Below are 25937 nucleotides of genomic sequence, written 5' to 3' on the forward strand. Positions count from 1 at the left end.
TCGAGTGAACCATGGCATTGTCGAGGTCAATCATCTCACGCTTCCCAACTTATGGCTGATCTCGAGTCGGAGCCTTAACATCCAAACCTACACTTTTCATCGGTGGTTACTTCTTCCCACCTAGAATGTCGGGTTGACACTTTTGGTTCAGGGTCTGAGACCTACACATATAATACAGAGATGCCCAGTTGTAGTTCTAATTACCAGCAACCACAATCATCAATGATGGTTGATTTGTTTGGCTTGGTACCCCTTATTCACAGTACACCTCGCTAGCGCCAAGCTTCGATCTAGCATACGATTATTCTAGTGTGCTGAATACACCTCAAGGGTCGTACATGGATGATGATAATGACAGGTTGAAAGAGGAGCAAAACGGACCACAATGAACAACCCGTTGCCAACGGAGGCGCGGCAACGTTTCGCCTCTCAGGACGATACAACTCTTAGTTCCAACCAATTTTGATAGTTTTAAAATTGATAAGTTATACCATATTTGTAATTTTGAAATGGTATATATTTGTAAATTTGATAAGTTATACCATATTTATAATTATGAAATTACATATATTTGTTGAAGAAATTTAGATCTCCACACTAGTAAAGCTTCTCTGCTTATTAAAATTTTAAAAAATTGATACAAATAACTATAAATTTTTTGGCCACTTGTTTAATTTTTTTTTTTACTTATTCAAATGTTTGACACAATTTCAAGTTTTTTAACTGTAACATAATTTCTTCTTACATGTTTAAAAAATTCATATGAAAAATAATAATGGAAAGAAATTAAAAATAAAAAGAATAAATTAACCGCAAAGAATGAAAAAAAAGGTAGTACAATTGAACATTGGGTAGATAATTTTGGCTTCCCCTCGACCGTGAAGATTGTCCAACATGGTAGTTACGGTGTGGGCAATGGTTTCGACTGTGGCCAATTGTTCTCCATAACTCGCAATGCTTTGGTTCAACCGCCTCCTAATGTACATGTCATCACAAGACCTAGTGATCTACGGTCGACCTTTATGTACCCTACGTAGTCCCTAGTATGGCACCAACTTGAATACTGGTAGAGGTACTTCCCAAGTCGAGACATCTCGCAATACGAGAAACTCGTTCACCCAAATATGTGCGTTCCAGCTTGTACACCTCGTTGATATACTGTTCAACATTCAGATTAGCGGATGCACACCCTAGATGGACATGCGCACACAAATATCGAAGGGTCTGGAACCTCTTGCATTCATATTGGGACCTAGCTGGGACCCTTGCATGACGGCCGATGACTCTTGCACCCAGAAAGTTTCAATGTTCCAGGAATATAGTTATGCACTCATTGACCTCACCCTTCGAGCGTTGATGGCCTTCCTAACCTCCTCCATGTACATATGTCCTACCTCCATCTGATTCACTTGTCTCAGCCCTACTCTTGGCATCAATGTTGACAACCTGTAGAATGTAGTTGCTAAAACAGTTGAAATTGACAAATGATGTGTACATTTCAAGACGGAGTTAACTGCCTCTACAAGGTTGGCCATAACTTTGAGCCCATTGCAACGGTTCCATGCTACCCAACCATTTCCATAAAGGATTCTGTACCTCTACCATATCAGCCTTCAGCCTCACCAGCCTATGCCTAAATCGACATGGTTCCAACTCATACTACGTATGTATTCCTGTTAGAGGTTGTGTGGCCCAAATTCTAGTTAAAGAAATAAAATACGGACTAGGCTGCACAAGTAAAATTCATATAGAACTACTCTTCTTCTATTTGACATTAATTACACAAGTAGAACCTGTATAGAACTACTCTTCTTCTATTTGACATTGACTAGAATAAGGTATTTCAACTTATAAATAAATGTAGTTAAAACTCTTCTTGTATCATTCAAATTTTAACATTAGTGAATTTTCTTCTCCTCTGCCCGTGGCTTTTCCTCGAAAAAGTTTCCATGAAAAATCTGTGTGTTCTTATTTTTCTTTTCTTATTGCTTTGTGATCATTCTATATTACCATTATTGAGTTTAGGTTTTACAATTCCAATATAACACATTACCATTTCTTTTAGCAAAGTGATTCAAAATGTTAAAAAAAAATAAAAACAATATTTTTTTAGCCATGTTCACGAGTTGTTTATGCCAGTCTTTATTCTAGTACTCCCGATGGAAGTTGACGGGATGTGGTAGATGCAGTAGACAAGCCTCAATGGAACCCTGGAATGCTTAATCGCAATAACTAGTCCTTTCGACCTATCGGATACAATGCAAATGTTGTCTTGATTGACAACATGCCTCCGCACTTTTGTCAGGAAAAATTCCCACAATTTGAATTTCTCTGACTCTACAATAACAAAGGCTATTGTTAGCACGTTCCAAGCTCTACATGGGTAGCACCATATTGCAATCATAGTGTAACACCCTTAACCTGTCTCCATCGCTGGACTAGAGTATGGAGTATCACTGTACACGAGCAGTGAAATGGGCCTGCTCACACGAGCTGTGGGTCGAGATGTTAGCTACATGATGTAGCTCACACAAGCTGTGGAGAATCTACAACAATTGTAGGAGCTTAACCATCAGTAAGACATCTAGGACCAGCACTTGAAACTATATAATCCCTAATGACATGTCATTTGTATCCTAAGTATTCACAAGGTTCAAACGGAACCTTTTCACATATCCGATTCTTTAAATTCCATTATATTATACCATTTCACACATGCTTTATGAAATACAAATTTTTCAATTTTACACATCCAAACTCTTTCCTTTCCTTTCATTCCATTGTACCATTCCATTACACATTAGTAAAGTTCATATTTTTCATATATAGACTTTTATTTAATTAGCTTCACAACTTAATCCATTATACCAAATTAATTCACAACTATCCATCTAATTATGCATATCACAAATATTAATTAACATTCTATCCAAAATAGAAATAAAAAATTTAATCCTTATACGAATTTATCTCAATTAGAATGATTGCTAAGACTGAGTCGACAACTAGTCCGGAACCTTAGTTTTTTTCCTTGATTTAAATCCAATTGTAGTGTTTCTTAATCTAACTAATAATTTTCATTCAATTAATACAATTTCAAAACTTAAATAATCACTTTTATTCAATTAAGTCCTTCCATCATCATTTTACAAAATTACCCTAACATTTTACCTTTTATGCAATTTAGTCCTAAATCCCGAAATTCATAAATTATCCAAATTTAATCAAAATACCAGATAGCCCAATTTCATATGATTTATATTCAGCCCATAAACATTATCAATTCTCAATATTTGCATGTAGTTTTAATATTTTAACAAATTAATCCCAAATCATTAAAATCATTATAAATCACTTAACAAAATAAGTTTATTTATCAACCAAGCTTAATATTGTATCGAATAAATTCACAATCACCAAAAAAATTTCATGGAAAGTCCCTAAAATTTTAACACTTTTACAAATTGACCCCCGGGCTAGCTAGATTAAGATAATATGAGCTTAAAAACATAAAATTACTAAAAATGGGTTCAAAATCTTACCATGCAAGAGAAATCAGCCTTGGCCGAAGGATTTCCCCACCTATCCATGGCTGTTCAGTTTTGAAAAGAATTAATGAAGAAGATGACCACTTTTGGTTAGGTTTATTTTAGTTTTAATTATTTAATTTCTAATGCAACCTTTAAAATTCATGAAATTTAACAAGAAACCTATCCATGAATGTCCACTAACTTTAAATATGGTATAATTACCACTCAAGTCCATTACTTTATCTTTTTAAAGCTTTTTGATCCATTTGACTAATGGAATTCAATTTTTTTGCACCTTTTACAATTTAGTCCGCTTTGTTTAATCAACGATTTAAACGTTAAAATTTCTTAACCAAATTTCAATATACCCATATAGTCGCTCCATAAATATTTTTAGCAAATATTTATGGGCTTGGTTTATAGAAATGGGGTCCCAAAACCTCATTTTCTAAAACCATTAGACTTTAGGGACACATTACTTGAACTTAATTATTGTTTCAAATAACATAAATTACCATATGAAAATAATATATAATATAATATTTGACCCATAAATATTAAATAATAATATTTACGTATTCACTCGTTGGATCTGTGGCCTCAAAACCACTATTTTCAACACTACTGAGAAACGAGTTGTTATAACTCTCTCCATTTACAAGAATTTCGTCCTCGAAATTTCTCACCTAATAACAGCTATTCAGATCAAGTTTTTCTTTCTCATCTTCAAAGGTAGTCCATATACGAAATCCATCATAACTCATTCCCAATCAAAAATCATACTAGACCGTAATATTACAAACTGTACTTGATATTCTACATTGACCTATTGACATATCAGATACTCAGTATAAACTCTGAAATTTTACATTTTATTCCTGAGCACTAGTAACTTTGTCTTAAAGCATTATACATTTCGTCGCTGCCTGGTAGATCAAATAGACAATGTCATAAACCTCGTATAGGATGTCCTATAAAATCCCATAATTGTTCAGTGTACATATTTGAATATTTTTCTCTGCATCTAAAAAATTCTCCAAAGAATTAACAATTCAACCCTCGACTTTATAACAGTCAAACCAGCATAATTCAAGATCATCTGAATGAAATGTTACTATAAACAATAAATTCTTCTGTGGCTGAGGCTAAAGTAGATACCTGACTTGATTGAACAAATTTGATGTTTTCCTGTAATAGCTGCATCATTGGCAGTACAACTATCGAGAAATTTCTAATAAGTCATCTATTGAAACATAACCAAAAAGTCCAGATCATCAGATTCCAAGTATATTAGTTAATTCATAGAGTTTTCCCAAAATTTGTAATATCCATAACAAATTCTAAATACTATTTCTGACACATTCGCATCTGTAACTCTCAATTGATAATAGTTTCGGTTACACTGGCTCAACTAACTTGTTGTCGCTCCATCTACCTAGCATACCAGGGTTCTATATTCCATTCATGAAAAGCTTCAAACAATATTATTTTAACACAAGTCTAATAGTTGCTATTATCAAAACGAATTTAACCCATAATAACATTTTCCCAACTATCTCTGATCTGGTTGATATATCCCTGTATTATATATTCTAGAATTTGAATTTCTCATTCTAACTGTCTGTCTATTAGTGTCATAGCTCAATGAAATTTACTTCAGAATCTAAAGGTAAATTTAGATACACATCTCAACTAGCTTTTCGAGTGGTTAATCTATTCTGACTAGAACAAATTAAATCGACCTTATCAATCTAATAGTAACTATTCAAATCAAGCCTTTCTTCTCGTCGTCAAAAATAATCCAGACATAAAATCTATTGTAACTCCTCTTAATCCCATTAAAAAATCATGACAAACCGCAATAGTTTATACAAAACTTGATACTTAACTTTGACTTGTTAACATATTATGAGATCATTAGAGTAATGAGAACTACTATGTGATGCTAAACTTGGTCTTTCACTGTCTACACAATTATCACTATTTATCCCTTCTTGAAAGCTAGAAGTTGAATACATAACAAGACTATTCCAAATATTAGCATTAGAGCATTGAACCATGCTCTGACTTCTACCCTCGATGATATTTGTAGAATAACCTGCTTCAACACTATTACTACGTTTCACACTTGAGCCACAACCATCAAATGAACTAAAAGAACTACTTTTGCTCCTTCTTACAAAAGGCTTCCCTTATATGGACCATGGTGCTCTGAAAGGCGTCTCTTCAGTAAGCTAACTGGTTTGTAGTTGAAAAATGGCAAAAAACTATCGCACCTAATAAGATAGATGATAGATGCTCCAACTGCATAGCTAATATAATATTCCAAGCCAATGTGCATCCTTTGCAGTCAGACCATATAGGATAGAGTAGACAAGAAGAATGACAAGGGAGATAAGGTAAATAAGTCCAAGATGTGAAGCCCTACTAAACTCCAGATGGTATAACTCGTTTGGGTCTGGTAGTTCTAGTAAACAAAACATATGACCCATTTCTATACTATCAGAGTATACAAATTTATAAGCCCTTCAGACTTATTTGTCCATATACAAGCCATTTCCATTGAAGACCATGCGACATGTAAAGAGCATAATGATTTCTAAGGCAATTGCTGATACATCAAAGAAAAATTCAGAAGAAGAATATCACTCAGACGCTCTGGAACCAGCTATGGCATAAACAACACAAAATTCATATGGACAAAGCAGAGCAACAACCAGTAGAAATAGAAAAGCAACAAGACTTGATCTTTGCCAACGAGTCCCCCACCAAAGATGATTGAATAGAACGCCAATAATAGAGTAATACCGACCATTATTACAGCTAGGCTAACAATATCTCTATCTAATGTTATGATTAGCCAGCATTCCAACATGATAAGCATCAGAATTGGAAATAAAACAATTGCCCATACCACTATAGATAAAAGAGCACATAGCATACCTAGTTGAGGTCCTTGTAAAATACTTGACTACAATGGCTACATTCAGATTTATTTACATTTCAAACACTACCGCATTGGCTACTGATGTTATCGGTGGCCTCACATTATTCTGTTCCATTCTATCTTTGTCATAAAACCCTAATAGCCTTAGAAAATAACTATTTAGTTCTTTCATTTACCGAGTACAATTAAACAAAATTACCACTCACAAAATTCCATTGCACTGACAAGTATTTTAATCTCATTAATCAATCCCTCTCTAAAATAAGTATATAATTCCTCTTCAATCGATACCATCTTATTCACATACCTACTGAATTGAACGACTCTTACCTAAAATCCACAACTAATTTGCTTCCCAGCTTCAACTCAATAACTTCTTTTTTCTTCTTGTCTAAATATTGTTTGCTGACATAATTCTTTCGAAAATAAATTCAGAAGAAATCCTAGTTAATTCGTCTTTCGATACCATAGTTGTTAAAGTTGATTACTAGTGAATAATATTTTTTTTTAACCGTGGTGCAGTACATCTCAGATAATCTTCGGAAATATATAACATTTCATCAATAATTCTCTGTAGTTGCCACCCAGTTCTAGGCTTTGGCCAAATTATTACTCATTTTACCACTAAACTCTTTGACTCCACACTTGCGAATTGAATCAATAGAAATATTGTGAATATTCCATTGTATAGAACTTTAAGGATGAGGGGTGGAGATTGTAGAGCCAAAAAATTTAATTATCATATATACATCAAACATATCCTTCATTGTTAATAAAAATACTATAAATCTCATCTCTAACTTCTTGAATGTTAGCACATCATGGGCAGTCCCTTAATCGAGGACTAGAATATAACTCTCATCTTCTCCGAATTAGCTCAGCTGGAAAAAATCTTTTTATATATGTGAAAAACAAAACCCATGAAAGTTAGGAGACATCACACTACAATAAGCTATAAAATGGAATATACTCCTAAACTCTATACATGTTATGTTTAGTCCGAGAATAAACTAAACCGCAGCTCTGATACCACTAAATAAAACATCCCTAACCCGTCTCCGTCGTCAAAATAGGGTTACGGAGTATTACTATACAATACAGAGCATTTAACATCGAAAAACAAAATCAATATGCAATTTATATATATTAGCCTTTGAAACATAATTTAATAATAGCATAAATACTTTTATGGACCTTAAACTGAATGTAAGGGGCCCTAAAGACTATTTGGAAATAATCAAGGGCTTATTAGAGGCAAAACAAAAATTTCATTCCAAACTTGAGAATTTCTAAAACAGGGGTCACATAGTGTCGCGTGTGAATATGATATGTGAATTGTGTAAGTATACACGTCGAATCAAGTAATAAAGTGATAAGTGAGATAATCTCCACAGGGATCAGATTAGGTATAAAAATGGTCAAGTTATAATAATGATTAATATTACGGCAAAACCGAGTTAAGTATATAGTGATAGATTAAAATAATAAGGATGAGTGCGAATTGTATATGAACTGATATGGGAAAATGTTAAAACAAAGTAAGAGTAAAAATATGTGATGGCAACAAGGAGAATAATTACGTAAACAATATGCGAACAAATAAATAACTAAGGATGCTATGGCAAAGACACTGTGATAATGGATAGAAGGTCTACGATGTTGATTTGGAAGGTTGGGATTACTAGGAATTTGCCTTTACTTTTAGTAATGCCTTAGTATAATCGTACTCAATCTAATGCTCGGAAGAGAATTAAAGTGACTTGCTTCTTTTGAGAGCAAAATCTCAAGCTACCTGGCCTGTGTCTAAAGGCCTTGGCATGATACCTTGCATTGTTTTGTCTTCATTCCGTATGAACGTTGCTCTATGTCTAGAATGTACTGCAAGTACATGTCGAGTACTTGCTCATATCGTTCAATTACAGTTCTACTAATCCAACCTTTTCAGAATTAGATTCAGTTTTATGGGAGTACTACACATTCATCTGTGTCTATAGAATGTATGCATACACTTAGAAAAAAAGAACAATTGAATGAAACAGTATATTAAATCAAACACATGCATCAACTATTAAAGAAAATAAAAGTTTCATCATGTAATCCCAACCCTATGAGATTTAGCTCATGAGCCAGCGATTAAAATTCAAGTTTGAAATAACACCTAACATCGTTTTGATCAATTCAATTTACAAAGAAAAAAAAGAAATAATGGAAGAATTTAGGAAGATGATTGTCGCCAAACCAATCCCCAACCAGCAACACAGTGTTCTGTGATGGCTGAGAGGGACTGCCTTCGGTCTCCTCTTTCGTCTTTACTCAGTCGCTACCCTCTATTGTTGCCAACAGATCTCCACACTTAGGGCGCTTTCTCCTTCAGCTTTTTATAGGCTTTTCCTTCCTAGAATAACTCTAACAGCCCACGATCTATTCTCCTCTTTTTTAGAAAATTTTTTTTGGTACAAGTAGAGTTGGGCTGAAACTGGTCTGTAATGAGTGTTCACTCAGTCATCTCCCTAAATTACCATGGCATATAAGGTGGTAAACTTTCCAACCCTTTATCTTGGTAAACCTCAACATCTTTATTTCTTTCTCCAAATCCTGCACATGCCAAACCACCAAACACAACCCTTCCACACGAAATTAAAAGTATCTAACATGTAAACATAGTCCAAGCACCAATTGCAAATAATAAAAATACTAATAAAATCTCCTAAAATGCCACTAAATGTACCCAAGTACAAGCAATTAGCTAGGTCTAAAAGTATGAAATATAACTCTTCTCAAGAGTTATCACACCCCCAAACCTGAATTATTGTTTGTCCTCAAGCAAAACATGTAGGAATGCATGTATACAACAGTATTGTCATTGCATGTACCAATCTTGTATTGTCAATCTATTCGAATACCAATGTATACATCATTTCTCAACCATCTTTCCTCGTTAAAAACCTGTTCAATTTCAAAGGTTTAATTTAACAAAGGTAGTACAAAAAATTGTTCCCTAAAAATAAGATTTTCTAAGTTTCATATATGTTCTGGCCATAGCAATTATCTCCTAGCTACTCAGTTGATTTGTTACCCAAACACATGTTACTCTTGATCTATGCATACTTGTACAAACTTACTATTTTTTTAAAAAATAAAATATGTGTATATTAGGGGATTTAGCATGTCACAAAATTCTTTGACCTGATAATCACAATAGAGCATACACTGAATTACCTAATACTGAATCATGTCACAATTTAAACAGAAATCACTCTTGAAGCTAATGCTTTTGACTTAGAAGATGGATGCAGAAAACAACTACCTCCTTAGCTATTCAGCCTATTACTATAGCGGAGTGCCCCTAATTTATTTACTTTCTATTACACACTCTTACTTAAATTCACCTTTCTAATCAACAACACGTTGGAGCAAACAAAGTGGTGCTGACCTACTCGGAAATTCTAAGCATTAGAGTGCTTACTATCCTTTAGTTAATATTGGCTAGGCAAAACGGCTGAATTTGGCTTCAAAAGGCCCTAAGTTCCTTAGAAGATACTCTTTACAACCCAAAAAAATTGAGAATAGAACATCTCATTTTTAGAAATTAATTTTCAAGCAACCAATCCTAAGCTAACTTCACCTAATCCACTGTCACATGTTCTAGGTGTATTAAAGAATATAAGCTCATCATTGAACATCACAAGTACATATTGTACTCCTTATAAGCAAAGAATAAGTAATAGTTACATTGCCGTGGTAAAACAAATTCAACTAAACTAAAATGATCATACATACTAAATTTAAAATGCAACTTCAATGTACAATACACCCCTAAACCTAAGGGATGTATTATACTCAATGCATGACTAGGTATATATGAGAACAACCAAAAGAGAATTTTTTACAACAAATGTCATGGAAAAAGAAAAATGAAATGCAAAATGCATGAAAGAGTGAAAAAACTTAGCTGGCTTGGACTAGCACATAGATACTTCATTTTGCCCGATGAATGGACTTCGGACATTAACTTATATCGCCACTTCCTCTTTTGGAGGGTCATTTCATTCTCTTCCTTGTCAGTTTTTGTGAGTTCATCGATCAAACAATCAATATCACTGTCCTGTGCAGACATGGGCGTTGGTGGTAAAGGTGGAACTGGTTTCTTACCCTTGGTAGTGGTGGTAGTATCATCATTTTCTCCTTCTTAATCTTTCTCATCATTTATAGATGTCATCTTTTCCAATTCTTCAATAGTAGTTTGAGTAGGTACCGCTACAATGGGTTGAGTGGGTGCTTCAGCAGCAGCTTAAGTGGGCTCCTTGGCACCATCAGCAGATAGGAGCAAGGTGGGTGGGAAGATAGGAAATTCTGGCATTGGCTTCTTAAAATTCTTTTGTAGGGATTTCCTTAAACCCAAATCACTACTCCTCACATAAGCCTAATACTCAGCTTGCTACTGCTAGGCCTATGCCATCTCCTCAGCCAGGTGAAACTACTAGATTTCAAAAGTGACATCCTCTATTCTAACTGCTTCAAGGAATGCAATATTTGCTGTTCAAGGGAGCTACGAGAAACTGAAGGTGTTGTCATGGAAGTATGTATAGCAGAGGAAGTGGTTCACTGCTATGCTGGGTTGTCTTGGCAGCATTAGTGCCTTGGATCTTGGAAAACATGGTCCTGGTCAACCCACCCTTTTTAAGGGTGATATCCTTCTCTGCATTAAGAGGGACTTGGGTAGTTCAACAAAGGGTAGTAATAAGTGAGGGGAGATTTAAATTAGCCACATTTTTCTTAGCACACCTATGTATTTCTTGAAATATGATCCTTCTGACATTAATCTTTCTCCCTTTTATAATAGGGTGCAATAAAAGCATTCGCTTTTTTGAAACAGTTGTGTTGTGCATCGATGGCATAAGTCAGCTTCTTAGAAAATGATACCAAATTTTCTCAATGGGCTTCAACATAGCCCTCTCGAAAATATAATGTTCCTGGCTGGAAATAGTCCATCGTGTTCCCTCAATACATAAATGCTTTAATACGTGGTTAAAACTTCAACAGTGATATTTTTAGCAAATGGCATGTGCTCGTCTTGGATCCTTATAAAACTAAACTGAGCATTAATATGGTCTTCATCAAAGGGAACATAAGTACCTCTTACGTAAATAAAAGGGAAATCTAGAGAGTTGATATGGGTATAAAATTTCTAAACAACTTTCGTAAAACATCCTCGGGGTGCAGACAAAAAATATTCCACCTATGTTTTTCCATTATGTAGGACAAAGACTTATCGTATCCCATGTGTGGTTTATCTTTAAACAAGAACTTTTACTCAAAATAGAAAGGCCGCTTCGCAATGTTGCTGTTATATGTTGTGGCTGTGGCAATGTTAAAGAATGTTTTTGGTTGAGCAGCATCAGCCTTTGCTGATTTAGCAGTTTTTGAGATAGTTTTGACGTGAGCTATTGGAGAAAGCTAGAAGAAATTTTGGAGTATGTAGTGAAAAAATCATAGATTTTGAAGAGAAAAAGTAATAAAAATGCAAACTTTAAGAGAAAATTAAGAGACGTGAGTGGTTGAGAAGAGGGAAATTAGGGGATAGTGATGACAGTTCAACAAAAGTGAAACGTGCTAAGGAAGTTGTATGACGTGGAGGAGGAAAGCAAAAAATTAAGAGGACTCTAGGAGGGAAAATGTGAAGTGCCCTAATCCCAAAAAGTTGAACTTCCCTTCTATGGGCTCACCCAATAGCAGAATTAGCCCAACTAACAAAAAACATCTTTCCTCTTGGACTTTTTTGCCTGATCAACCTCACATTGCCCACTACCTAATTCATCGCAATGCTACGGCAAACTCCTCTTAATATCGCCACTGCTCAATTCACATTTTTTTTATTTTATCTCTAAAAATCATAGAATTTTTTTCAAAAATAAAAAGAGAAATGAAAAAAATATTAAATAAGTACTAAAAATAAAATTAAGGTAAAACAGTTAAAGAAAAGAAAGATGAAATAAATTGTTATCTCAAACATCTCAAAGATCAATGAAATACTTGTCTCGGTCCACATGGGCACCTAGTAGTGTTTTAAGCGTTGCCTATTAACCTTAAATGTGACCCCCTTTTTCAAGTCTTTGATACTAACAGCTCCATGATAATACACTTGGGCTGCTTCAAAAGAACCTAACCAGCGAGACTTTAATTTACCTAGAAACAATTTGAGCCTAGAGTTAAATAAAAACACTTGTTGTCCGAGTTCAAATTGTCGTAGCATGATTCTTTTATCGTGCCAACACCTAGTCTTTTCCTTGTACAGCTTAGCATTCTCATATGCTTGTGCTCGGAACTCCCCCATTTCATTCAATTGTAACAACCTTTTATTGCCAGTAACGACCTAATCCATGTTTAGCTTCTTAATACCCCAAAATGCTTTGTGCTCAAGTTCAACAGGAATGTGACATAGCTTGCCATAGACAAGCTGAAAAGGTGACATCCCCAATAGAGTTTTGTATGCTGTACGATTCATTCACAAAGCTTCATTCAGCATGGTAGATCAGTCCTTACAATTAGGTTTCACCACTTTTTCTAATTTTTTTTTAATTTCTCTGTTTGAAATTTTAGCTTGTCCATTTGTTTGGGGGTGCTATGCCGTGGCAATCTTATGTTTCACCCCATACCAATGGCAAGCATTGTCTACCAACTTACAGTCAAAATGAGATCCCTCATCACTAATAATAGCTCTAGGTGTACCAAATATTGTAAAAAGGTTCTTATGTAAAAACTTCATTATTGACCTTGCATCATTAGTAGAAAGAGCAATAGCCTCGGCCCACTTAGAGACATAGTCCACTGCTAACAATATGTACACCTTGCCCACTGACGATGGAAATGGACCCATAAAGTCTATTCCCCATATGTCAAACAATTCAATCTCCAATATACTTTACAATGACATTTCGTGTCTCCTAGATAGATTCCTTGTTCTCTGACAATGGTTGCATGACTTGTAGAATTCATGAGCATCCTTAAACAAACTTGGCCAATATAATCCTAACTGCACTACTTTGGCAGCAATCCTCATTCCTCCAAAATGTCCTTTGTATAAAGCTGAATGACAATGTTGTAGAATGCTATATATTTTATCGTCGGGGACACATTTCCTAATTATTTGATTATTACAATGTTTAAACGAGAAAGATTCATCCCAATAATAGTGCTTGGCATCATGAAGAAATTTCCATTTTCTCTGACTATTGAGATCGGATGGCAACACACCACTTACTAAATAGTTCACTATGTCGGTATACCAAGGTAATGATGTGGCAACTAACAAATGTTCGTCTGGAAATTCTTCTTTAATAAGTGTATAATGACTACCTTTACTTCCAGATTCTATGTTCGACAAATGAACAACCACTTGATTCTTAGTCTCTTTCCGATCTCTAATTTCTAAGTCAAACTCTTATAGCAACAGTATCCACCTAATCAACCTTGGCTTAGCATCTTTTTTGCTCATTAGATACTTAGTAACAGAGTGGTTTATGTAAACTATGACCTTTATACCAACTAGATATGAACAAAACTTATCAAATACGAACACCACAACCAATAGCTCCTTTTCTGTGGTGGTGTAGTTAAGTTCTGCTTCCGATAAAGTTCTATTAGCATAGTATATTGCCCTTAGTATTTTGTCATTCCTTTGCCCCAACATGGCTCCTACAGCATAATCGCTAGTGTCACACATGAGTTCAAAAGGTAGTGTCCAATCTGGAGCTACTACAATCGGTGCTGCTATGAGTTTTTCTTTAACTCTTCAAAGGCTACCAAAACTATTCATCAAAATTAAAAGGTCTATTCTGCTCCAAAAAAGTGCACAAACGTTTAGATATCTTCGAAAAATCCTTAATAAATCTTTTATAAAAAAAGCTGCATGACCTAAAAAACTTCTAATACCCTTTGCACTAGTGGGAGGTGGAAAATTTTCTATCACTTCAATTTTTTGCTTTATACACTTTAATTCCTCTTTGCGATATCATATGCCCTAATACAATTCCTTCACGAACTTTGAAGTGACATTTCTCCCAATTTAAAACAAGATTCGTTTCTTCACAACGGCATAGAACCAATTCCAAAATTTTCAAATAATCCTCAAAATCATTCATGAACATAGAAAAATCATCCATAAAGACTTTAAGAAAATTTTCCACCATGTCAGATAATATGGCCATCATACAACGTTAAAAAGTTACCAGGGCATTACATAACTTGAATGACATCCGTTTGAACGTAAAAGTTCCATATAGACATATGAAAGTTGTCTTCTCTTAGTCATTGTGGGCTATGACAATCTGATTATATCCTGAATAACCATCCAAAAATTAGTAGAAAGCTTTCCCAACTAACCTATCCAACATCTGATCAATGACTGGTAGGGGAAAATGGTCTTTCCTCATTTCTTTATTAAACTTGTGGTAATCCATACATACTCTACATCCCATGACAGTGCGAGTTGATATGAGCTCATTGTTGTAATTACTTACCACTTTGATACCTTCATTCTTGGGTACACATTGCACAGGACTCATCGATGAGCTGTCTGAAATCGTGTAAATGATACCAGCATCAAGCCACTTAGTGATCTCTTTCTGCTGTCCAATGGAATTGCTAGGGCAATCCTCCAACAAAATCTTATGCATGTCAAATGCAAGGCTAATTCCCTTTATATCAGCCAAGGCCCATCCCAATGCCCTCTTAAATCATCAAAGAACTTCTAACAACCTTGCCTTTTGCTCAGGTGTCAGTTCTGCAGAAATAACCACCAGCATACTATTGTTGTCGCCCAGATATGCATACTTCAAATGCTGTGGCAAAGGTTTTAACTTCAGTGTAGGAGGTTCCTCTATAGAAGGTTTAGAAGGATGGAAAGGTCGATTTGACAAATCCAAGGGTTCAAATTTCTTCTTTGGTCTATCCACTATCTGCTTGGCTCCAAAAATTCTCTGAATTGCATAGAACTTATTGTATCACTCTATTCAACGAGTCTTCGTCACTATTAGAATTGCTATGGCAATATCTGGTGAATTCCTCCACCACTGTTTCTATTAACCTAACGACATAGCATTCACCATTAACATCAGCACATTTCAAAATATTAAATACATTGAAGGTAAAATGCTGATCATTTATCTTCATGGTCAGCTCCCATTTCTATACATCAATTAAAGTCTTGCCAGTAGCAAGAAAAGGTCTTCCAAGAATAACTAGCACATCTTGGTAAGGTTTACATTCTAAAATAAGGAAATCCGTAGGAAAGATAAATTTATCTACTTTTATCAGCACATCTTAAATTTTACTTTTTGGATGTGCATAGGATCGATCAACTAGTAGCAACTTAACCGTAGTAGGTCTTGCTTTTCAAATTCTTAGCTTCCTGAAAATAGACATATGTATTAGATTTATACTTTCTCCTAGATCACACAACGCCTTACCAACATAATGATTTCAAATTGAACATGAGATACTAAAAATCCTTGGGTCCTTCAACTTCAGAGGTAATTTATTCGTCAACATTGTTGTGCCCCCTTCAGTGAGAGCAATAGTCTCAAATTCTCCCAATCATCACTTCTTTAACAATATATCTTTCCTAAATTTCACGTAGCTGGATATTTTCTCCAAAGCTTTTACTAGCGGTATATTGATATGAATTTGCTTCAAAACCTTCAAAAATATTTTGAACTGAATATCCTGCTTGGAATTGTGAAATCGCTGAGGAAAAGGTAAAAGAGGTTGTCCTTCATGTTGCTGATATTGTTTTTCTATGACATTTATGTTGACAACCTAATCTGATTCTGCCACAACATTTTGTTGCTTACCCTTTTTAGGTTCAGTTCATTTGTCAGATGACTCTGGGATCTTTACATGGTGGTTATTCGAATTATCCTATCTTGCCATGGCATCTTAAGCAACGTCATCAAGTTGAGTTCTACTTGTAAGAGTGATGGTCTTGCACTGTTCCTTCCCTTGTGATCTTGAAATCTTAGTATCACTTGGCAATGCTCCTTGTGGCCTCGAATTTAGAGCATTCACTATTTTCCCCATTTGATTCTCAAGAGCTCGGAGAGACGCAGCTTAACTCTGAATTATAACATCATTCTTGGCCATATATTCTTTCATTAAGGCTTCAATAGATGATGATCCCGATGCCTAACTTTGCTAGACATTTTATCTTGGCATAGGTTAATTATAACCAAGTGACGTACTGTTGGCATTCTGTCTTGCCTTATTGTTAAAATTCCCCGCATCTTGATTATTCCAACTAAGTTTTGATGTTACTTCCACTCTAGATTGTAGGAATGGGAATAGGGATTATTATTCCGATTAAAATTACCCATGTAGCACAAGGATGCTGGGTTTGATGGGCAATTATCGAACACATGATCTTCACCACAATAAACACATGGTAGCTTGACTGATTTCATCTCATGAACTGTAGTAGGCCTTTTTATTGTTTTAATCATATTAGCCAAAAAAGATACATGGGCTGTCAACGAGGTGATTGTATCCCACTCTATAGTACTAGTAGCTCTCTTACCTGTCCTAACTCTTGTGGTAGGATTTTGATAATCATTCTTGACAATCTTTTCCAAAATCTCAGATGCTTCGTTGTAGGATTTATCCAACAAAGTACCATTGGTGAAAGCATCAACTACCATCCTCATATGTGTATTCAGCCTATTTTTAAAATATTTCCATCTAAGTTCAGTGTTGAAATCCATGCATCGGATCCTTTTGTCTTAAGTCTGTAAATCACTCCCAAGCTTCATATAACGTTTCATCCTCTAATTGCCAAAAAGATGTAATGTCATTTCTAAGCTTAACATGCATATTTTGAGGATTATACAATAACAAAAACCTCTAGTAAAGATTATTCCATGATGTTACTGTTCCTGATGAAAGATCATTCAACAATGCTCTCGCACAATCTCTTAAAGAATATGGGAACAGTTTAAGTCTTAGGGCGTCTTCAGGCACACCCTGTTGTCTAAACGAGTCACAGAATTCTAGAAGAAGTCTTAAATGCAATCTTGGATCTTCAGTGGGTAGTCCACCAAACTATCCTACTGTTTGCAATATTTGAAACATTACCAGTTTTAGTTCAAACTGCTGAGCCTGTATTTGTGGTATGACTATCCCTGGATTTAGGTCATCTAAAATTAGCACAACATGCTCTCGGATTGGTCTATCTCGGCCATCTATCACCTTACGAATAGGAGGATTACCATCTTGACCATTCAGATTATCATTAAGACCAGGATCATTTCTGTTCCTAGCTATTTTTCACAGTTCTTTCCGTCTTCTTCGTAAAGTTTTTTCTATCTCTAGGTCAAAAGGATATTCCTTGTTTGTAGGAATGCCTCTTCTCATGCACTGATGGAAAACATGTAGAAATTAAATATAATTAAGTTAAATAAAACTAATGGAACAAAGTAAAATAACAAAGCCAATTTTCACCAAATTGTCGATCTCCGACAATAGTGCCAAAAACTTATCACATGTGAATATGATATGTGAATGGTGTAAGTATACACGTCGAATCAAGTAATAAAGTGATAAGTGAGATCGTCTCCACATGGATCAAATTAGGTATAGAAATGGTCAAGTTATGATAATGATTAATGTTATGGCAAAACCGAGTTAAGTATCTAGTGATAGATTAAAATAATAAGGATGAGTGCGAATTGTATACGGACTGATATGGGAAAATGCTAAGGCAAAGTAAGAGTAAAAATTATGTGATGGCAATGATGAGAATAATTATGTGAATAATATGCGAACAAATAAATAAATAACTAAGGATGCTACCGCAAAGATACTACGACAATGGATAGAAGGTCTACGATGTTGATTTAGAAGGTTGTGATTACTAGGAATCTGCCCTTACTTTTAGTAATGCCTCAGCATAATCGTACTTAGTTTACTGCTCAGAAGAGACCTAAAGTGACCTACTTTTTTCGAGAGAAAAATCTCAAGCTACCGGGCTTGTGTCTAAAGGCCTTAGTACAGTACCCTGCATTGTTTTGTCTTCTTTCCCCATGAACGTTGCTCTATGTCTAGAGTCTACTGCAAGTATCTGTCGAGTACTTGCTCATATCATTCAATTATGGTCCAACTAATCCAACCTTTTCAGAATTAGATTCAGTTTTATGGCGTACTACACATTCATCTATGTCTAGGGAATGTACGCATACACTTAAAAAATAAGAACAATTTAATGAAACAATATACTTACTTAAACACATGCGTCAACTATTAAAGAAAATAAAAGTTTCATCGCGTAATCCCAACCCTATGAGATTTAGCTCATAAATCGGTGATTAAAATTCAAATTTGAAATAACACCCAACATTATTTTGATCAATTAAATTTACGAAGAACAAAATAAGAAATAATGGATGAACTTAGAAAGATGGTTGCCGCCAAATCAATCCCCAATCCAACAACATAGTGTCCTATGATAGTTGAACGAGACTGCCTTTAGTCTCCTCTTTTCGTCTCTACTATGCTGCTACCCTCTATTGTTGCCTCCAGATCTCCACACTCAGGGCTTGTACTTTTGGCTTTTTATAGGCTTTTCCTTCCTAGAATAGCTCCAACAGCCCACGATATCTTCAGTTTTTTAGAAAGATTTTTCTAGTATAAGTAAAGTTGGGCTGCAACTGGTCAGCAATGAGTGTTGACTCGGTCATCTCCCTGAATTGCCACGGCATATAAGGTGGCAAATTGTCCAACATTTTCCCCGTCAAACCTTAACTCCTTTATTTCTTTCTCCGAATTCTGCACCTACCAAACCACCAAACATACGAAATGACCTCATTGACATTAAGCCCTATGCAGTTATACCATATACATTTACAAACCAAAATACAAAAGGCATTAAACATGTTCAAATTTGGCATAACTCATAACATTACCAAATTACCAAAGTAGCAACAATCCCTATACATGCCAAAGCATATATATCAATTAAAAAAATCTTTCCTAATTTCAAAACACCATACACAACCATTAACAAAAGATATTAAGGTATACCAAAGCTTGGAACAAACCAAAGCATACCAATTTAACATACAATCCTATACATGCCATTTATAACCATTTCAATATCTTCAAAAGTTACCAAAATAGATCAAAGGATAGTGTGATCGTGATCTGACGTTGATTCCAACCGTTCAAGCTTTTCGATGATCTACAAAACAATGAGAATAAGTATATAAGCAACTAGTGCTTACTAAGCTTGTATAAAGGAAACTTAAACTTACCAAACATATTAAATTAAACAACCAAACATACTTTCATCATGTCATATGCCAAACTTCCTTTCCTATACACACCACCTAGCGGTATAACATTACATATAAGTTTTAAATAATTCATGACATATACATAATAAGCATTTAGGCTTTATATATCATCCATCCCATATATATATATATATATATCCATTACAAATTCTTCTCATTTGAATCCACATAGTTAGTAGATAATAAGTAAACATAACATATATGAAACATAGCATATATTAAGAAAATAATTCCATGCATATTTCATCCATCATATGATAAATTCTCATCTTTTTCATTTCATATATGCATATCTATCTTTCCATTTCGCATGAACATTAATTTAAGTTTTTATATATGCATTTCCATTAACGTTTACTTACCCGTTGAACCATATAGAATTACATCGGATACTCGTGAATACTCACACAAAGTGTGCCTTTTCGTATAACCATAACCTTTCCACTAGTGCTCACACGAGTTGTGAAATGGGCCTGCTCACACGAGCTATGAGTCGGGATATTAGTTACACAATACTTCTTAGATAAGCTATGGAGAATCCACAACAAATGTAGGACCTCAGCCATTAGTAGGACATCCAGAACTAGCACCCGAAACCATATAATCTCTAATGAAATGTCATTTGTATCCTAAGTATTCACAAGGTTCAAACAGGACATTTTCATAAATCTGATTCTATAAATTTCATTACATTATATCATTTCACACATGCTTCATGAAATACAATTTTTTTAATTTTACACATCCAAACTCTTTCCTTTCATTCCATTGTACCATTCCATTACACATTAATGAAGTTCATATTTTTCATATATAGACTTTAATTTAATTAGCTTCACAACTTAATCCATTATACCAAATTAATACACAATTTTCCATCTAATTATGCATATCACAAATATTAATTAAAATTCCATCCAAAATAGAAATAAAAATTTAATCCTTCTACGAACTTACCTCGATTAGAATGGTTGCTAAAACGGAGTCGACAACTAGTTTCGAACCTTAGTTTTATTCCTCGATTTAAATCCAATTGTAGCGTTTCTTTATCTAAATAATAATTTTCATTCAATTAATACAATTCCAAAACTTAAATAATCCATTTTATTCAATTAAGTCCTTCTATCATCATTTTACAAAATTACCCTAACATTTTACCTTTTATGCAATTTAGTCCTAAATCCTGAAATTCATGAATTATCCACATTTAATCAAAATACTAGCTAGCCCAATTTCATATGATTTATAGTAAACCCATATCCATTATCAATTCCCAATATTTACATGAAGTTTTAATATTTTAACAAATTAATCCCTAAATATTAAAATCATTAGAAATCACTTAACAAAATAAGTTTATCTATCAACCAAGCTTAATATTGTATCGAATAAATTCACAATCACCAAAAAATCATTCATGGAAAGCCCCTAAACTTTTAACAGTTTAACAAATTGACCCCCAGGCTAGCTAGATTAAGCTAATATGATCTCAAAAACATAAAATTACTAAAAACGGGGTTCAAAATCTTACCATGCAAGAGAAATCAACCTTGGCTGAAGGTTTTCCCCATCTATCCATGGCTATTCAGTTAAAGAATGAAGAAGATGACCACTTTTGGTTAGGTTTATTTTAGTTTTAATTATTTAATTACTAATATAACCTTTAAAATTCATGAAATGTACCAAGAAACCTATCCATGAATATTCACTAACTTTAAATATGGTATAATTACCACGCAAGCCCATTACTTTATCTTTTTAAAGCTTTTCAATCCATTTGACTAATGGAATTCAATCTTTTGCACATTTTACAATTTAGTCCTTTTCGTTTAATCAATGATTTAAACGTTAAAATTTCTTAACCAAAATTTAATATACCCATATAATCGCTCCATAAATATTTACTAAAAATATTTATAGGATCGATTTATAGAAATGAGGTCCCAAATAAATAACATAAATTACTATATCAAAATAAAATATAATAAAATATTTGACTCGTAAATATTAAATAATAATATTTCCGGACTCACTTTTCGTATCTGTGGCCCCAAAGCTACTATTTAAGAACTACTGAGAAATGGGCTGTTACACATAGTGCCTAGGTCATTAATGGTCACTAAATTATTTATAAATAAGACAAAGGCAAGCGCACCTATCGAACAATATTATGGTTATGGTGAGTAGAGAATATCATATCCACAAGGACTAAAAGTATTAGTAATTACTGTTTTTCTATTATTTAGCCGAAAATTTGGGGTGATGTGTTTTAATCTAAATTTACTAAACTAATTTAACTATGAATGCAACAGAGAATGAATCAAAGAAATAATAAAAAATTAACCAATGAGATAGACAATACCCAGGAAAGAATCCACCTAGACTTTACCTTTTATTATGAATCTGAAACAATTTATTCACTTGTGTCATGATCCGTAGAAATCCTGTAACACCCCTAACCCGTATTCATCGTCGAAACAGGGTTTCAGAGCATTACCGAAACTTTCAGAACATTTTACAAATAATTTATGTAAATTACTATTCATTAACAAGATAATTTAAAACGTCGCTTAATTGGACCTCAAGGCCCAATATGAGCATTAGAATCGTCGGGACTTAATCGAGAACTCCAAGAATTTTTCGTGAAATTACAAAAATTTTCTAAGTTACAGGGCTCACACGCCCATGTGGTCCGAGGGATACGCTCGTGTGACCCTGGGACACGCCCGTGCTACAGGCCATGTTCGACCCCATGTAACTCTCTGACTTGTGCACACGACCATGCTACATGCCCGTGTGCTAGGCCGTGTGGTTATTTAATTCAATTCGAAATTAGGTGCAGGTTTCACATGGTTAAGACACATGCCCGTGTCTCTGCCCGTGTGCTCAATTCTGAGTATTTTGTTTCTCAAAATTAAGGTGCAGGGGACACACGGCCTAACTACACACCCATGTACTCGGCCGTGTGTCACATATGGTCTAGACACACGCCCGTGTGTCTGCTCGTGTGGACAAAATAAAGCCATTTCTAGCTTCATTTCTCACCAAAAATTTACACCAATGACTTGCACTTAAACTCACATCCATATACCAACCAATTCAAGCATTCAAATTTAACAAATTCCATCATTCAACAAGGAGCATATCATTGCATGCATACATGTTTGTAATCTTACCTTGGTATATTCCATATGTTAGGCATAATTTGAATAACCATTAACATGTATATAGCTACCATAGTATGACATTACAAGTATATCAAAAACAATCATTGCTAGCCATTCCAATGGCTAGATTACAAACCACATATTTAAGTCATCTATGGCCAAGTTAGCCTACACATGCCATTATACCAAAATGATTTTACTATAAATACCCAAAATAGCTAGTAGATAGTGTGACAATGCTCCAATGATCTCCAACCTTCACGAGCTTTCGAGCACTATAAAATAGGGGGAAAATAAAACGGAGTAAGCATTACATGCTTAGCAAGTTTGTATAATGGAAACTAAACTTACCAATCCTGTTTATTAGATCTAAGCATACAATATCATGTTTTCCATCCATTTTATAATTGCCTAAACACATGCATTCAATCAAACATGTTAGTCGCAAAATCTTCATATACATCAAGTAAGGATAGATGAGCTCATCATGCAATATTCTTTCAAGACATTATCATTTCATCTTATAATACTCATAGCATGTCAAGAGTTGTGTCCGTTGAATCATTGAAATCCCGATGGATGTTCAAGTGGTACACTCGAGGTGTACGATTCAATAACCCGTCAATTCTTTTTCAAGAGTACACATTAGGGCACTTAATCAAGGAACACACTCTCGAGCCACATGACATATAACAGGATTACCAGTCCAGGCTAAATCCTTTATATAACGTATGCTCAGAAGAGCTCAATTAGGATTACCAGTTCAGGCTAAATCCTAAATATAACTTATACTCGAGAGATATCGTATCAGGATTACCCAAATCCTTCCTATAATGAGGTCAATAGGATTACTCGTCAGCAACAAATGCAGGACCTCATTCATTTTGGGAAAGCACATATGTTCATCGGAATTCAATATTTGTAAAACCCCTTACCCGAGACCGTCGCTGGAGTCGAGCACGAGGCATTACTTGACTTAACTTACTAATTTGGGGCATAAAATTTTCTTTTAAAATTAATTTATTTACATTCATTCAATATGTCCCTAAAAAGGGCCCTCGAGATCCTAAAACATGCAATTGAAACAATTCGAGACCAAACCGGGAACATTAAAAATTTTCCGAATACTTAGACAAATCAGAACAATTTATTTCATTATTCCTTATAAAACTGGCCACATGCGTCATAGTCACTAAATAAATCATAACTAGAGTCACAAAACTCAAAATTTAAATTCGTGAATTTTCCCTAAAACTAGACTTATATATATTCTTACTAATTTTTTTCCAGAATTTTTGGTCTAGACAATTAGTACAATTTATTAGTTAAAGTTTCCCCTGTTGCATTATTCGACTACTCTGATCTCTCCTCACTACAAATCAATTTTCTCCCTGTACAGAATTCAAATAACCATGCCGTTTGTTTCTATTGAAAGTAGATTCATTAAGGAATCTAGAAATATAAACTATAACTCATAATTATTTTTTTTACAATTTTTAGTGAATTTATAAAGTGAGAATAGGGGATTTAGAAATTGCTCTGACTCTGTCTCACTAAAATTCAAATATCTCTTAATATACACTTCTTTTGCTTACTCTGTTTCTTTCATATGAAAAAAATTAATTTTATATCTCATTCATCACTGAATTCCATTTCTACTATTCTTGGTGATTTTTCAAGATCATGTCACTGCTGTTGTTCAATACTGTTTTAATGCTAATTTCACTTTTTCATGATTTCTTTGTATTAACTACCATTTAGGCATACAAAGCACTGAAACATGTTCTTCATTAGCCATTTCAATAGCTAATCATTATCAAATATTTACATACCATTCTTTAGCCATATCATAAGGACATACATACAAAATGGCTATGTCCCTATACATGCCATAAACTAGAACATTTGTAAACGAAGATACCCATTTGGTAACTTAATAGTCGATAGTGTGAAGTGATCTCCGACGACCTCCAACCCGAGATTGCTTTTAAGTACTCTGAAACATGGGAAAGTGAAAGAAGTAAGCTTCTAAAGCTTAGTAAGTTCACATGTAAAATAATAAGCATTAGGAATCAATTTAGCTTACTACTATGCTATCATAATTTGCTTAAATAATGTTTAGTTCTTACTTTCCTATCTTACTCATCGGTAACCTTACCAAAGGCTCAGAATACAAAAGGCACCTTACTTAATAGCTTGCTTACATACCTGCAACATCTCACTTAACACATGAGTACTCTTTCATAATATAGGCATATTACCAATCATGTCATAAAGTGTAACAAGCATAACTGAAAACTCATCACTTACTTAATACTTGATAATCTCAATTACTTACAATCTCAATATTAAATAAGCCTTAAATGCAAACTTGTACTCTTTCTTCATGTTTTCACCTTATCGTGTCTTTGACTTACTCTTTGGATTACTCAGGAACCTTTTCCTTTTTGAACTTACCATTGCCATGTCTTGACATGGTCTTAAGTGGTATCCTTGCCTTATGAACTCACCAATACCATGCCTTGGCATGGTCTTACATGGGACCTTTGCCTTATAGTAACTTATCAATGCCATATCTTGACATGGTCTTACATGATTTCCTTGCCTTATAGAACTTATCAATGCCATGCGTTGGCATGGTCTTACATGATATCCTTATCTTACCAAATGCCATGTTCCAAACATGGTTTTACATGGTATCCTTGTCTTACCAAATGCCAAGTTCCAAACATAGTCTTACATGGTATCCTTGTCTTAGTGTCAATACCACATATTAATATGGTCTTACATGGAGTCCTTAATCAATGTTGATGCGATGTCTTGACATGGCCTTACACGGGATCCTTGCCTTACCAATGCCATGACTTGACATGGTCTTACATGGTATCCTTAACCGTCAATTCCTCCTTAAATGCCATGTTATGAACATGGACTTTTCCATCAATTCTTTCTT

General features: G+C 34.4%; 1 non-coding gene across 1 annotated transcript; it reads left to right on the forward strand.

Moving 5' to 3' along the window:
• Positions 1 to 17224: 17224 nt before the first annotated feature.
• On the forward strand, positions 17225 to 17331 carry LOC128285092 (small nucleolar RNA R71). The gene has a single exon (XR_008275506.1). It is a non-coding gene; the product is annotated as a small nucleolar RNA R71 (small nucleolar RNA).
• The last annotated feature ends 8606 nt before the right edge of the window (positions 17332 to 25937 follow it).

The sequence above is a fragment of the Gossypium arboreum genome, chromosome 11, assembly GCF_025698485.1.
Source record: "Gossypium arboreum isolate Shixiya-1 chromosome 11, ASM2569848v2, whole genome shotgun sequence".
In the NCBI taxonomy this organism is placed as follows: Eukaryota; Viridiplantae; Streptophyta; class Magnoliopsida; order Malvales; family Malvaceae; genus Gossypium; species Gossypium arboreum.